The 16,420-nt window shown below is 41.0% G+C and overlaps 1 protein-coding gene across 2 annotated transcripts in view; it reads left to right on the top strand.

Moving 5' to 3' along the window:
* Positions 1-4,874, top strand: part of MAPK1 (mitogen-activated protein kinase 1) — a 35,534-nt gene extending 30,660 nt beyond the window's left edge. For both annotated transcript variants that reach the window (XM_027892593.1, XM_027892591.1), the window contains exon 9: positions 752-4,874. The gene's annotated coding sequence lies outside the window, so the exon portion shown is untranslated. The remainder of the gene's footprint in view (positions 1-751) is intronic.
* Positions 4,875-16,420: the final 11,546 nt, after the last annotated feature.

Raw genomic sequence — 16,420 nt, 5'->3', positions numbered from 1 at the left:
GTGCCAGGGAAGGGACAGCGAGTAGCTATTGCTGGTAAATCACAGCTTGGGATCTCTCCTGCTTGCCTCTTTGTCCACACCATACCTAGTTTGTATTAGGGATTAAGGGCTAAAGGGATTAGGGATAAAGGTATCAGTGATCTGGTGTGAGTGGAAATTTCTGGTTTACTTAAAATATTACCTTCAAATGCCACTATGCAGAGTTGGTTTGGCCAACACGATGCTGAAATTGAAATATTGTACTGAGCTGGATAAGGATATGCTGGTAATTTGTCCATGTCATTTGTGGTTACAATTGCCAGCTGTGCCATAGCACAACAGCTGACATCCTAGTTGGGGCCAGTCCCCAGGAGTTGGCTTAAAGTGGACAGAAGCAGTCTCCTCCTGGGCACTTCTGTTCCCCCACACTCTCTCCTCCCGGCTTTACCAGCCAGCTCTTCTCTCTGGGCTGTTTCTCAAGATTCAAAGTGTTTCTGTGAAAATAACAGATTTTTGGTTCAGACATCCAAATCATGTACTTCATTGATTAGTTATGTTTATTCTTTCTAATCTTTTGAAGATTGAAAATTTTAGTTTAAAATGGAATGCCCTGCTATGCACTGTCTCTGACTTATTTTTTAACTTATATTGGTCCTGCTGTCTGACTCAGGGTAAACATACTGTGCACAGAGCACAGAAATGGGAAAGTGCTTGTTTTAAAAGGCAGTGTGAAACTTCCTTCACTGAAATATGTCTCTGCTCTCTTTTGTAGGACAAGGACTTAAAGGACTGGGCATGCTCAAACGTTGCTGTTCCTCTTCCCAGTTCTTAATTGTTGGTCATGTCTTGTGGCCTCTCTCAGCTTATCCACTAACTCCTTTGAGCCATTCAGGAGGGCGGTTCCTGGTAGTTTCGGCTTTTCATGCTTTCAATGAATCTTTAAGGCTGAAGAATTGTAATTGACACTCCTCTGCGTAATGCCCATTGTTGACCTGTTGCAGTACTGTACTGTACGTGCACCTACTGCTGCCCGTGTTTTAACTGCTTGCTTTCTGGTTTGAAAGATGCAGTGGTTCCTTTCACTCCTGGATCAATATCCAAGAAGATAATTTGTTAACCTGTAAGACGTTTACACCATGAACTATGTTTTTCTGACTTTACTGAAGTCGCTGGCATCTTTTTTTTTATTTTTTTTTTTTTTATTTTTTTTTTTTTTAGAAAAGCTACTATTCAGGGCACTTTAGTCAGTGACATCCCAGATTTTTTTTGCACGTCCTTTTTAACTAGAAATGGTTGGTTGGCATCCAGCGGAGTGTGTCCCATTGTGCTATGGATTGCAGCATAAGTCACGTTCATGTTAATCTTGCTTCTGCACTCGTTTGGGTGTCCTGTGCTGTACGTGCAGGTATTCTATACAGTGCAAGAGCCACATAGGAACCCAACTTAACTGAATTCACCTAAGAAACATTTTTCCATGTGTTGACAAAATTTGTACCTTTTTTCCCCCTGCTTTTTCTAAAAGAGATCATCTAAAGTTTAACCATATTGGAGGCATAGTACTCCCGAAGTTCATCCCGTGTAGTGGTGTTTATATGGAGCAGCGTGGCATCACCAGCCTCTGTTTGTTCCCCTGAGGTGGAAGGTTAGGAATTCCACAATGGTATGATGACCCCATGGCCAGTGCTGTTCTCTGGGAAGGCAGCAAGAAACCAAAATATGGTGTTAATAAACTCAGTCTACATCCTGCATACCAATGAAGTGCTTCAAATGAGGATTGATAGTTTTTACATTTGAATCTAATCACTGACATTCAGAATTCTTGCAGAGAGGAACGAACACTGCATCTTTAAATGAGAAAGTTTGATTTTACTTTTGCTCCTACAGCATGTCAGCATCTCAAGTTCATTTCTTGCAACCTACACTATGGTGATTTGTAATCCAGCCTCCATGAGCTCGTGACATGAAGTACTGTTCTGTTGTCAAGTACTATCAAACTTTTCTGATAATGCTGAGTTAGGACAACCAAACAAAGCTAGCACTAAATAACGTTTAAAATTGTATATCTTTTAATGATCTTTTCAAGTATTTGTTACTGAAATTGTATAATGTGGAGTTTACTAGGTGTTATGTTCCAGTGCAGTGCCTCCTTTTCTTTCCCCACTGCTCTCTGTGGTGAGAAATTTGCCTTGTTTAAAATAATTACTGTGCCCTCGCATGACTGTTAAAGCTTTCTGTGCAAAGATGATTGTCTAAGTGCCACATGCCTATGATTGAGAAAAAAAAATAATCTATTGTTACCTCTGAGTTGTGTTCAACTGAAATGCTATTCAACAAATAACTTAGGAAAAATAGTTCTATTTTTAGCTTTTCATATCTCTGCTGTCTTTTTCTCATTTTATTTTGGCAGCAGTGAAGAATGGATTGTATAAAGACTGCTTGCTAATATTAACAAAATGCACTTGTAATTCCTGGAAATAAATTTAAATCTTATATCTTCACATTAACATTAAGAATTAGTTTTTGGTTTCCTCTTGGGTAATGTCTTTGAATGGAAATCAGATTCAATTGCAACTGTAGTATATAAGGATGCTGGCTGGGTAATAACTCCAGGCTTCCTCATACCATTTAGTCTGCTCTTCAGAGAAATTAGAAAGCCATTAATTTAGACTTCAGTAGATAAGGGTGCTTACAAGATTCCATTTCAAAATTTTCTTTTTCCTCTAGTTTAAGTGTTAGTCTGCCAAAACTAATTTTTAATCAGCAAGGGTTCATCATTAAAGGGCATTTTCTATTAGGAAATTCCTGTGGTACGTAAATCTCTGTCGCGGGGAACAAACTTGGAGCATTGTCAGGACACTGCACAAGTGACCATTGGATCGTGGTGTGGAACCTATGCTAAAAACATTTCTGTAGAAGAAATATGCACTTGACTGTTGATACTAGTGTAGAAATTTCTCTTGACCTTTCTACACATCTTTACCAAAATGCTTTTCTCACTCCGTTGTGAAAAGTTGGAATATTTCTAGATTCTCTCTACTTGTATGATCATCATTACAACAGGAATAATTTTTGGCACGGTTGGAAAGATGACTGTTACTGAAATTAGTTTGTAACACCTCCGTTTTAATTTATTAAGGAAGAACTTTGGCAGCTTACTTCACCCTTCTCTTTCCCAATTCTTTTTTTTAATACTTTCTTTCATTGTGGATGTTTGGGGAGGTGCAGACTTACCCTTGCATCCTGTCTCTCCGAGTGAGAAGCCGAGGGTTTCCTTTACCTACTGTCTGGTGCTTTCGGGCTTTGTTCCTTAGCTACTCTTGCTGAATCCCATTAGCATCCATCAGGATCCGTAACCACATCCATCGATCTTTTACTGAATTCAATAAACAGTGGGGGGTTGAATTTGTTGATGTGTCACATGCCGAAGCATGGTTTTATTTTTGGATTTTTTGGTCAGATTCTGAAAATAGTTTAAAAGAAGGTGCCTCTAACAACACTGTGTTAGGTCAGTTATTTCACCATTTTACATGGGGTTTTTTCTTTATGCAGTTTTTATATTTTAGAGCGGAGAATAGCAACTCTTTAATCAAAGTAGCATGCATATTTCATGGTAAAGATGCTTTGGGAGTAAGGAATGTAAACAGTTCACTGTCAAAAACATTCCAACCTTGCAGCTGAAGAAAAATATGCAAACCCAAAATTCTCATGGATGCTTTGGCAAATAAGTGTCTGCCTCTGCTGTCCTGCCTGTGGCCAGCCTCTTCCTCACCCCTGTGACACGACACCAGAGCCTGGTTTGCGCCAGAGCTTGGGAGCAGCACTGGTGACATAACTTGGCAGTGGCCAAACCTGAGGAGCTGAGCAGGGCTTTCCTTGTGGAATGAGAGAAACTAAAACCTGTTGTTGCTGCCCACTGTAATATGCTATGATATATTTATACCATGTCAAAGTTGTTTGCTGAGCAACTGTACTATAGATTTAAACTTTATTAATATATATTTGCTTATGTTAGTGTAGTTTATATAGTCCTTGGTTATTGATAAATTTATTGTGTTGTTACAGCACAGTGATATGGTATAAATATAGGTCTCTACATACACACCATATACTTATGAATTTGGTCCCTTGCATAGTACTTTTATATTTGTACAGCAATGTCTTCAAGCAATCCCAGATTTTAGGGGAAATATTTTTGTAAATGCAGTGGTTTAAATGAAAAGGTCCAAACAATCCTTTTACTAAGTTTTAAATACATTTGTGGTTCAAAATGGTTTAGTTAACAATTGAAATCAAGACACTAAATTAGTGAAAAGTGCACATTAGTAAAGTGAAGCTTACAGTGGTTTTTGTAGCATGTGCTGTGATCAAACCAAGTGACACATTGGCGGAAATGTAAAAGTTGGACTACATGTGTAAATCCAGAACAAACTTCTACAGGTTGCAGCTGGTTTACTTACTATTGTTGCCTTTTCTCGTGTTGTATCAGCGTAGAGCACTCTTAAAATACTCAAACTGCTTTGTCTTTGCTTTGTACTGTTGGTGCCTTCTTAGTCATGTACCCCACAAGTCCTGCATAGCTAATTTAGTTAATGGTAAGTTTAAAATAAAAAAGCAAAGGAAGATTTTATAAAAAAAATTAAATCATTTTCTGTATGTTCTTATTCATTGTAACAATTAAACATTTATATTGTGACAGATTTGTGATTTGGTTAATCTGTATAGATCAATTGTAAGTAGCAAAGGTTTATATTTCGTCTTATTCTTTTGATGTTGTAAACGTTTGTGATTTTCTTTTTTAAATCAGGTAACTTAATGTTCTGTTTTGTTTTTGGCATCTGAATCTTGTAAAAACAAATGCAAAGAAAATCATTAAATTGTGTCCCTGTATTACCAAACCAGCATAGTTCTGTGCATATATAGAACGACTGGGACTTTGCTTTGCCCTGAGCTGCGGGTCCAGAGGCTGGTGTGGATCATATTGGCTTATCCAAAAGTGACCCTTGCTGCACAAGGAGCAGCCTGCAGTCAGTGTTTGTAATACTTGAGTGTGCGTGTCCCGCTACAGAACTGTACCAGCTTGTAATTAAATTAGGGAAGCCATCCAAAAAAAAAACACAGGTGAAGTTTCTTTATAGACGGGAAGAAATGTTTTATCCTTAAGTTATGAAATCATCAGCATTTTGACCTGTTGAGCACACAATCAATGCAAATTGATCCCAGTGTATCTGATGATTCACATGCTTTTTTGACACTCTTTATATGGATATTGCACTGTTCCCATGAAATCTTGAAAACTGTGACTTGCGCAACCCTTAGAGACCATGTTTTCATCATTTCAGTATGAAAATGTTCTTCTCAGACCAAGGGCTTGAAATGTGGGATTCTGGGAGCAGTTCAAGTAAGTTACATCACTGGCATGGGCTTTTAATTAATTTTTTTGAATTTTTTTTAGCCTAAAATCAGACTGTGCCAAAGAACTGAACTCTTAAAAGGTGTAGCTGGATAATGGCAGCTAGAAATGTCTCTAATTAATATGAAAACACAGAAAATGTGACCTGAAACTAAAGAGAGCTTAACTGTAACTGACAGCTCTGTAACAGCTCTGAGAATTGGCTTGTCAAAATACATCTCTCCATCCCCTCTTTGTCTTTCACTGCAGCATACAGATTTTTTTCCCAAAACACTATAGAATGTGATTCTCGACATAGATGGGTTTATGTGTGTTCTTACTTTTTGTTGGCTGGGGCTGTTCCCCTGGCAGAATGTGTGTTCACCATAGCATCTTCTTCAAGATACAACTGCACTGCAGCTTGGCTTCGTGGAGGTTTTGACAAGATCCTGACTGACTTCATGTTGTTGTGTTGTTTCAGTCAGGTTAGTTTGAAATACCACGCAGATTTCCTGTATTTCACCAGAACTGGAGGCTGATCCTCTCCATCTGTAAATCTTCAAGTGTAGTGGGCACTCTTGGACTGTGGGAGCCCAAGCTGAATGCGTGGATCGGGCGGGGACTGCAGGTTCCAGGGAGAGCCCCTGGGTTCTGGAAGCTGAGCTGCCTGTGCTGGGGCAGGTAGTGCCCTCGAATACTCGGGAAGGCTGGCAAGGAGCTACTGAGTACAAGCCCTACTTACTGAAGAGATACTAATGTAGTATAGGTGGCATCAAGCTTTGTAGAGCTCTGACCCAGCTATTTCTCTGCAGACCAAAGATGCTTCTGTGTTGTGCACGTCATCTTCAGTTATTTTTTTCTACTAAATTGCACATATGTGACACTTGACAAGCTTAAAGAAATTTGAGCTGTGTAGAAGACCTACAAACGTCATTGCATCCAAGTCTGTTGATGGTTTTCTTGCTCTGATGTGTCTTTTCGCCACATGTGACTCTCCAGGTTTCAGAGGAGTTCTAGAGCCTCAGCTCCAGTTCTGAAGGCAGCTTTGGTGAGTCTGCAAACAGCCCCTGGTGCTGTGCGAGGTGCCAGAGGTGGTGGGTGTTCACACTCGTGGCGGTTCGTATGAGTACTGATCTTGGGAGTTATATTTGAGAATTGTTCTGTAAACCCCTCTGTCTTTCCCCTTTATAAATTATACAGACAACTTGACTTCAGGTGTTTTCCAGAACTCTGCCTGTTTTTTCAGTATATCTTGCTACTGGCAATTTATTTTTCCCTTTGAGTTCAAACTCAGTCTGAACAAGTTCCAGTTATTCCAAAAAGTGTTTCTTCTACAGGATTTGTGAGCTTCCTGATGACAAACAACAGGTTATTGATCAGGTTACTTAAACTGATGTAAATCCAGGGAAGAGGTAAGCAAGAAAGCTGGAAGATCTCCTGAGACTCCACTTGTGGAAGCACAGCATGTGATCTGGTAACTGGATTTCTGGGAAGGCAATATACAAATGGAGATAAGGATCAGGAAGGAACAATGCGTTTGGCTAACATGGGCCATAAAACCCAGTTCCACTGGATTGGTTTTTGGGAACTTTTGCCTGAAGTCCAACAGTCCCTGGTTCAAGCTTTTCTCTTTTTGACTAAATCTTTGAATACCATGTGGATATTAAAAACTTCCTGCTCCTTCCCCAGAGTTACCTCTTATCTTCCTCTTAGCAGACACACAGAGCCCAGTTTTCCTGAAGTTCCTTCTCTTTCCATCTAATTAATTAGTGTGGTAGAGAGATGTGTGATCCTTCTGGCTTTTCATTGTGCTTATGTTCACGCATGAAGGCTGAAAAGAGGAGCCCAGAGGTATTCCATTCCTGATTTCCCTGAAAAGAGCAAGAAATACCTTAACAGGGTATTGCAGCATTTTCTCATCAAAAAGACAGTGTTAAAAAACCTTTCATTTATCTTCCCAGTCTGAGTTCTTGTGCACTCAGCTGCTGACTGAAATCCTGCTCTTCCCTTTCTCCTTCCCTTCCTGCTTGGACTGGGCTGACCTTTGAGCTCGCTGAGTTCTCTTGCAGTGACACTGCTCTTCCTCAGGGGTTTACAGTTTCCATGGTTGGTTCTCCACAGTCCCTTCTCTACTGTGACTGACTCAGTGACTTCACTCCTTTGTTCTTACTTTCCCTTACCTTGCACACTGGGAGATTCCTACAGTCTCACAGTTTGGCTTTTGCTTTTTAATTTGTTTTCTGGTAAAGCTGAGCTAAGGAACAGTTATGCTTCACAGAGCTGGGCCTGGGTACAGGCAGCTAAGCCCAGGGCCCTGGTTAAGCTGCTGGCTCTGGGGAGAGAGTGTGGATAGGACAGAGCAGTTCCGGTGCCGGGTCAGTCCTGCCGTGCCTGGGATGGCACCGGTGTTGGCAGTGTAGAGATGTGTTATTCCACCTCCCAAGTTTAATGCTGACCTTGAACACACAACCTAGAAATAATAGTGGAAAACTGTAGTCTCTCTACTCATGATGTGTGTGTACTCCAGCATGTCTGAAAATTCAGGATTTTTAGCAAAAAAAAATCAACCAAAAGCGGTAGGGGAACGCCAGGCAAATCTTTTAAACTTGCTATTACTAACAGACTTGAGATGCACCTTTTAGGGGGTTTTGGTTGCTTGGTTGGTTGGTTGTGGGTTTTTTGTAACATCCAAGACTAAATGGCTTGTTGAGAAGATGTTTTTCTGCCTTAAAACTACAAATGCAAAAATGCTGAATATTTTGAATTTTGGCTTGAGACTGAACTGAGGATATCACAAGAGAGCTGGAAGGTTTTTCTGTCAAGCCTTTCTCCTAGGTCACCTTTAATTTCAATAGCTAGTACTCAAAGGGAAATTCTAAGTAAAAAAACTTTCCTATGTTCCTGGAAGTCATAAAACTCACAGATATTCTAACTTGCAGTTGAGACATCAGACTCAAGACTTTTTCATGTATTCTGTGTTTTTGAAAAGCTTTTTGTTAGTTTTTGTACACGTGTACTTTTGCAGGCTTTCTGACTAGGTGTGCCACACGTGTGAAGGGAACCCAAACTTGTAGGCCAGTTTGCACACTCAGAAGCACTTCAGTGGATGTTGTTGCTGTCACTAAAGCTCCGTGTTTTGATTCTGTGTTTGCTCTTGTGCAGCACAAGTGCAGCACTCCAAACAAAAGTGGGGATTAAGAAAAAAACCTGGTAATTTCTTACTCGTTCTGTCGTAGCTGAACTTAATTTATAAACTTGTTTTTGAGGGTATGTTTAGTATTTTGGAAGAACAAATTTGTTTTTACAGCTGATTTGTTGACATTTCTGTAAGTAAAATATGCTTGTTGCAGCATGGCAAAGGTCTTCATAACTCATGTGTGCTCAACTTAATCTCTGGTTTTCCTCTTGTGACAATAAATGGCATTGTACCAAAAGCAATATATCCTGTGTGCAGTTAATAGTGGAAATAATTATTACTGTGCAGCTTGTATTCTCATTGTCTTTGCAGCCTCTAGCATGGATTGTGTGCATTGACAGTAGCTCCAGGCTATTAAAGATGTCTGGGGGGAAAAACAGCTCCTGGATAACACTTGTTTGCTTTCTGGAAGCTGCTGCTTTGAAGCAGAAAAGGGTCACACCTGATGCTGCTTTAAGCTTATTTTCTTGTGAGTCTTATCATCAGAATACATCCAGGTCGGGAGTGTTTCTCCAGTTTTGCTCCTCCACATTTTTCCTCTTGAGAAAGGCCCAGGCTCAACACCAGCATCATCAGAGCCAAGGATTTTAAGAGAGCGGAAGGGCTTTTTTCTCTGCTTGATTTTGGGTTTCTGCTAAGCTGTGCCTTAGAGCACAGCACTGTAAAAAGACTTGTGGAATGCTGCGACTGGTTTTGCTCACCAACTACTTCACTCGAGACCAGATAAGACCCTGCAGGCAATTTGCAAAACTTGGGAACTCTCTAGTCCTAAATTCTGTTCCCTCCTGCCTCCCAGCACCAATTCTGCACTACTGGCTCTGCAAGTAAACAAACCCTTGATGACTCCCTTCAGAGGGAAGCCTTGGTTTTCATTTCTGGGTGCTCAAAAGGGCAACATACTAAGACAGGTCTCTCCCATCACTGGCATTTGACTGCTAGTGTAGTAGTCATAATACTGAATCATCACTGTTCTCATGTTGTAGAAATAACAGGACTGAAGAACTTGCTCTTCGCAATGTGTATATTCCTCCTCGCTTTCAAAGTCTGTAGAAAAATACCTACTTTCAGTTACAGCTAAATAGCTTTCCTGCATTCTTTGTGCATATTTTTCTCTGCTGCCTCTTCTTAAATGTGACTTATTTTACTGCTAGTGGTGTTATAAAACCTGTAGTACTGCAGGTGTCATGTGGTAACTTGTAAATAAAATTACTGCAAACACATGGTCAAGTTCTTTGTGGTGCTGCTCTGTACGTGTGTGACCCCACCTCCGCTGTCAGTGCTCCCTGTGCTTCCCTGGAGGACTCGTGCACGGCACTTGATTATAAAGCCCGTGCCTTGTAAAACGAGCCTTTTGCTGACCAGCCTCAACAGCAGTCTGGTCCTACTAACAAGTCCCAGCATTGACAGGATTCTAGGCAGGAACTTTGCCGTGTCATTTGCCAACTGACAGCAAAGTAGCCCTTCTGTCAGACTGAGAGTCAGTGGAGCAATAACAGAGTTTTGTATAAATACCTCTAACCATTCGTATAGCAAGTACAGAACCCAAGAGGGTTCTGTATGGTTGGAAGCTGGTGAGGAAGCTGTTGCTGGGGTGATGTTTTGTCCTTGGAGACTGTTGGTGCTAGCCAAGGACTGACTAGCAAACTTTCAACCCTTCAGTTGTCTGTACTCTATACAGGGCACTACCCCTCTCATCCTTTTTTCTCTTTTGACTGCAAGATATTGGGAGCAAAGCCTGTGATTCCCGTTTGCACAGAGCCTTTAGTGCTGCAGAGATGCAAACGCTGAACCCCTCCTTGCTGTACAGGCTGCCCTTCCTGGCCCCACCAGACTTTGTGCTGGTCCTGCTCTTGGGCTGAGCCTGCATTCTTCTCATGCCATCCATTTGCATGTTTTAAGCACTGGATTTTACACAGACAGACAATTCATATTCAACAAAACAAAAGCCATTTTGTGTAACATTTGCTATTCATTTTGTCCACAGGTCAGATTTTTCAGCAACAGTGTGATATAGTCTCCAGAAGGTAAAAAGAACAGAGAAAAATTTGACCCTAGAAATGATGTAATGAAACCTTTCATTGAGCCTGCCACTAGAAACCTTGTCTCCATGAAAATGCAGATAAAAGCTGTCGAAGGAGATGGAAAAGCTTTACCGTAGCTCAGACCTCTGTGCTTCAAAGCTCTCCTGCCTGGCACAGTAACCACAGAGCTGTCAGGATGATCACGGGCTCTGCTCATGCCATCTGCTGGGGGAAAGTTGCCATTAATAGCATTTATGCAAATAAAAACCTTGCTGATGACAGTCAAACACGATCATTAAAAAGCAAATTTATAATAATACCTTTAGTGTTCTGAAAAATATTAGTCTTCTAGAATAATAACTCCAGTGTTTGTCAAAGGCTAACCTAGCAACAGGTTAGAGCATGAATGTACCTCTGAAACTGTAAGGGAATGATTTATATCTTCATGTGGTTGGTTTTGGGGTTCTTTTGGTTTGGGTTTGGTTGTTTGTTTTGTTGGGATTTTTTTAAGCAGTCTGAGTCTCACAGTGGGTGTGCACTATGACTGGTCAAGGCAGTAGAAATAAGGATTAAAAGAAAATTTTGTTGTGTCCAACTGATTTGGTGATTCTTCCCTTTTATCCCCAATGTCTGGTGTGGGTCCAGGCAATTCTATCCACCTACGAATAAAGCACACCACCATGAAAGGAATGAAGCACAGACGCATTGGGAACTTTCTTAATATGAATATTAATCATGATTATTATGCTAGTTAGGATTGTCAAACTTTGTACAATCTGTTCTTCACGTGTCCATACGCACCCACCCGCCTCACACATCCTGGCAGAAGTATCAGAAGTGCAATGCCATATAAAGGACTAAGAGAACACCATTATAGCTTGTAATATGAAAAATTACCTTTACTAGACTGTTGCTGTGTTGTAGGCCCCCTGCTTGGGTTTGACACTTGTTTCGCTCTTGTAACAATATCCCAAGGATTGCAGAATCTTGTTCGTAGCAGCAGCAAAGTGTCTTGCAGTAAGTTTCGGGATACTGATGCTCAGGGGATTTTGCTGGTTCTGACAACTTTACTGAAGGTTTCCATACCCTGCTTCCCAGTCTTCTCAGACAGGTACACTGTCTGCTCTGCAATTCTTTGACCTCCAAAAGTTACATTGCCTTGTGCTCGTGTGCTCCTGCCAGAGCAATTGGTTTGGTCGGGTCCTGTGATCCCCTGAGCTGTGCAGCGACCTCAGGTGACCTTTTTTTTTAGAACTTAAACATTTGAGATACCCAAATGAGGCACTGGAATGTAGATATTTCTAGCTGAACAGGGTCTTGACAAGGATCCCCCAGAGTACAAAACAAAAGCCCAGGACACAAAATGGGTTTCAGAAAAGCAAAGGACGAGCACCTGTGACAGTTGCTTTGCAGGGTATGCCAGCATTGGCAGAACGTTTTTGGACTATACTGATGCAGAAAAGGATTCTGAAGACTGTGACCCCCAGCTAGTAGTGTGGATATGATCCACCTGAGTGCCGGCCTCTCCAGAACTCCGGTACTGGTTGAGATGGCATTGCAATATTTGCATTTCACCCTTCTATCCTGTGCACTGCAGAAGCATTGCATTACCTGCACTGGGGAGCAGCAGCATTACCTCTGTCTTTATTTTAAGGAATTGTTATTACACTCTGTGAAACACGCCTGGGAACTTTTATGCGTAATGCTGGATGCTGCTGTCTGGAGCAGATGTAAGAGGGTCTTGTATAGCTTCCTTCCACCCTTGTGCCACTCATTTAAAACACTAACCGCATAACTGCAGCAGCACAGCCACCCCACTCCTCTCCTGTGCTGCCTCCCTGGGCTCCAAAAACTGCCCAGTCTCAGAAAACAGTGGCAGACACATGAGTACCAGAGCAGAGCGAGCCTTCAGCAGCTGTGTGGCACAGTGCACAGCCCACTGGCTCTGCACTGTGGGTATGGTGCCCTCTGACCAAGTGGCACACTTAGTGTACATATTTTTTCTTGGTACAAAATCTAGCAAGGAATTCTTCACAGCTCTGAGCAAACTTGCTTTATGAAACACCTATGATGTCAGTAGAAAGACTGAGACTTTGATACTATTAACTCGTTCTGTGCCAGTCTTGCAAAGCTGCACTTATTTTCAGATTTCTGAGCACACCTATAGGGGATATAAAATGGCATTCTAGATATGGAATGTGCTTCAGCTTGGCACTGACATTACAGAGTAAAGACGCTTTGTCACTCACCCTTGGATATCATGGATGCTGTGTATGACACAGCAAGAGAGGCTGTTCTTAACAGGCTTTTTTTTTTATTTATTATTTTTGCAGAGGCCTGTGACTCCTTGGAAACGGGCACTTTCTTTGTTTCCACATCATAGGGATCAGGGGATATGTCTTTTATATTAAGACTTGCAAAATAAACATGCAGCTAGCCTTATCCTGCCTCATAATCAGTAACCAACCCTGTACCAGTTTCTGGAAACATAATTTGCATTCTCTTGACCTCTGCAATCTTGCATCTCTGGCAATATTTTTAGAAAGATGAATGCAGTTTCTACTGTGCCTGTTAGAAGCTCTATCCAGCAACACACAAGCTGATACCCAACAGAACAGAACATCCAGCATGCCTTGATAGCTCACTGCCTTCCTGCTGCCAGAACTGAAGGTGCTAAAAGTGAACTATTTACCTTTATTGCAGCTTGAAGAAAATATATAGTTGTGCTATACACCAAAACATGAACTTACATGAGTGGGCTATGAACGAGGGACTAGCTGAGCTATGTGATCAGTGAGCCCGGGTGCTGGCAGCCCTCTGCAATTCCTGCTGAGTGTTTTTGCCCTTTGCTGTGCTGAGTTCATGATTTGAGTGGTTGAGCAGTCGAATCAGGGCACTTACTGAACACACGAGCTTGCTTGAGCTAAGCTTGTCTTTAACTTGTCTCCCCATTTCTCAGAAACACTTGGCCCGTTTGTTCTAAAAGTTGCAAAGGAAGTTCACACACTTATTTATCAATATTTATATAAGGCTGATGGTAAGAAGAGTCAACCAGTTTTACAAAAGAATCCATGCAATTTCAGCCACAAGGTGGAGCCAGTACAGTTCCAGGCACACCTTCCCGGTTACAGGAAATGTTACAGGCTGTATTGTCTCCAGATCCTTCAGCAGCTTTAAAAGGATTGTTCACTTCTCAATTACTGACATAGCACTGGAGAAAATAAAAATCCAACAGAGAAAACAAAAGTCATAAATATCTAGTATTTAGGGTATAGAACTGATATATAACTCATTCTAACCCACAAATGAAACGTACAGGTAATCTGATCAAGAAAAATAAAAATCACTGATGCTTCTTTCTCGACTCTAAATAAAACCAGTCTTTAGACCTAGTTGCATTCTCCAGGGGTTTATGGAATTAACTGACTGTCCTAGTTACAGGGGCCGGGACCACTTTATTACTATGTGGGGATAACCAGGACTGTGTATTCTACACCCCCTGTCATTTCTGATGGACTGTTAATAATGGATCATTTACAGCAGCTGCCCAGAGCACACCTAACGACTCAGCTGTGATAACTCCCCTCCGGGGAGGAATTACCACCTTCACACCCAGCCTGAGGGGTCACCTCTGCTAATGGGCCATACTGGACTGGCAGAATAGGCAGCTGTAACACCTAGACCATCAGAGACTCCAAAAATATCCCAAGATTCACAGAGTTAAAGCATCCATTGTGAAACTCCCTGCCCTGGGGGAGGTGCTGGACACTCCCACCTGAACCTGAGCAAGTAAAATCTTGGGGGTTTGGGACTTCTGGTACCACGTGTTGGATCAAGAGGAGGACCAGAACTCCAACAGGACTGCCACTCTCGTCAGGATCATTACCTTAACAGAACTGCCACCATCATCTGGACCAACAGGTTTTCCTTTCCTTTTACTTTGCACCCAGGGGAGCCACGTGGTGCTCAGCACAGGGGCTGATGAACACTGTTCTTGTCCTAGAGGGCTGGGTTATACATCTGTTTTGGGGGGTTAAAACCTGTTTTTCTCTGTATCGTTTCATCTATTGTAATTAATTTTTTCAGTAAATTGTAACTCTACCTTATACTCTCTCTCGAGTTGGGTTCATTTCTCCTACCGGTTTACTTTTAAGCCAGCACAATTACTTTAGAAAAAGAAAGGAGGAAAGACTAAGGGGAGGGAAAAATTAAAGGGTGGCAAATAAGGCCCCTGATTTAGTTAACCTTACAGAATCAGGTGTGTCAATACAAGTAGTGAACCAGCAAAGGCAGCTCTAGCGGCTACCACAGTGAACTTATACCAGTGAAAATCCCAGTGAGCAGGACAGGAAGACAGGAATGCTCTGTAAAGTGAACAGGCAGGTCACATCCCCACTCCTTAAACTTAAATATGGATATGTTACTGCTTGTAGACAAGACCAAAGTTAAACATCTGTGGCACTCATTTTGTCTTTCCTATATTGTTTATTCAAACAGCTAACTATATTAGAATAGTTGCTGTGAGGCTGATGGATTAATAACAGACTAATGGTAACAGATACATTTTCTTAGCCTTATATAAGCTACCATTGTCTAAAAACATCTCTAAGATGGGATGTGTAGGGTGGACTAACATTTTTATTAGACCAATTACAATGTAATCTCTTCCCAAAAGTCCATTTTGCTTATATTCTCTTACATGTCAGTGATTTTCAAATCTAATTTAAGCAATCTGCTTAATTTTCATTTCAGCAATTAGAGAAACTTTACTATATGCTCCCAATAAGTTACTGAATGTGGTGTTACAACTTAAGAAAAAAAGAAGTCAGTGTCTCTGTATCTGGAATGCTATTTGTAATGCAGGGAAGGTAATACACTCATTGAGATTTTGGTTCCTTCTCTATAAGGCTTCTCTGGGCTTTAAACTTTGCAATAATCTCCTTGCTTAGAAAGAAAGGTGGAATAGGCAGGTACTCCTGTTTTTGAAGTGGGAACAGCAATTGTGAAATGGCTTTGGAGATCCTAATGAAGAATCAGTTGAACTTCTGGCAATTAAGTGAACAAATAGATAGGATCATCTGACTGTCTAAATAGGAAAAGGACAGTCCATGCTTGACAGGGACAAAAATGGCTGCTGGAATCCACAGCTCAAGAAATCATTTGATAGAACGTTCTGAGAAGAGATATAGAAACAACTTAGAAAATGAAAAATGTGCTTTATAAAATGTTGTTACTCAAAAGGATGACTCGCTCTTATGTCTCCAGGAGTCCTATTGTTTCCTCTGTCTTAGAGAGATGAAGGAAAAAACAGCTGAAAGATAAAACTAAATACATTCGAGGGAGAAATATGTATACATTTCTCAATGAGAGTAATTAATGACTGGAACAATGAATTAACAATTTGTAGAGATAGGATGTTCTAGGATGTTTCCCTAAGGGATGTTGTGGTTTAATGACCAGTAACATCACCAATCACATGGCTTCTGTCTCACAGGGAGTTGTACCACATGATTACAGTAATCCCCTGGCTCTATTTATCTGTGAAATGACAGGATATGCTTGTGCTGGATGCCCTAATCTGGACGGGATAGAAAACCAAGATGGAAATATGTCTGGGTTTTAAGATGAGAAACACATGTCATAGAGGAAAGAAAAAAAAGCAAACTGAACAATCCTAAGACAGAAAAAGCTTGAATCCTTACCTCTAGCCAACTGTTTTGCATATACAGGCAAGGGTATGCAGAATGTGTTTTTACAAAACATGTATCAACAGAAAATTAATCTCTACTTTTCTACAGCTCACAAAACACAGGTTTAACTTCTCAGATAAGCAAC

This window comes from Empidonax traillii, unplaced genomic scaffold (genome assembly GCF_003031625.1).
Source record: "Empidonax traillii isolate 1590-97213 ecotype Southwest subspecies unplaced genomic scaffold, ASM303162v1 scaffold361:size2146424, whole genome shotgun sequence".
NCBI lineage: Eukaryota > Metazoa > Chordata > Aves > Passeriformes > Tyrannidae > Empidonax > Empidonax traillii.
This window is presented reverse-complemented; position numbering and strand designations above follow the sequence as displayed.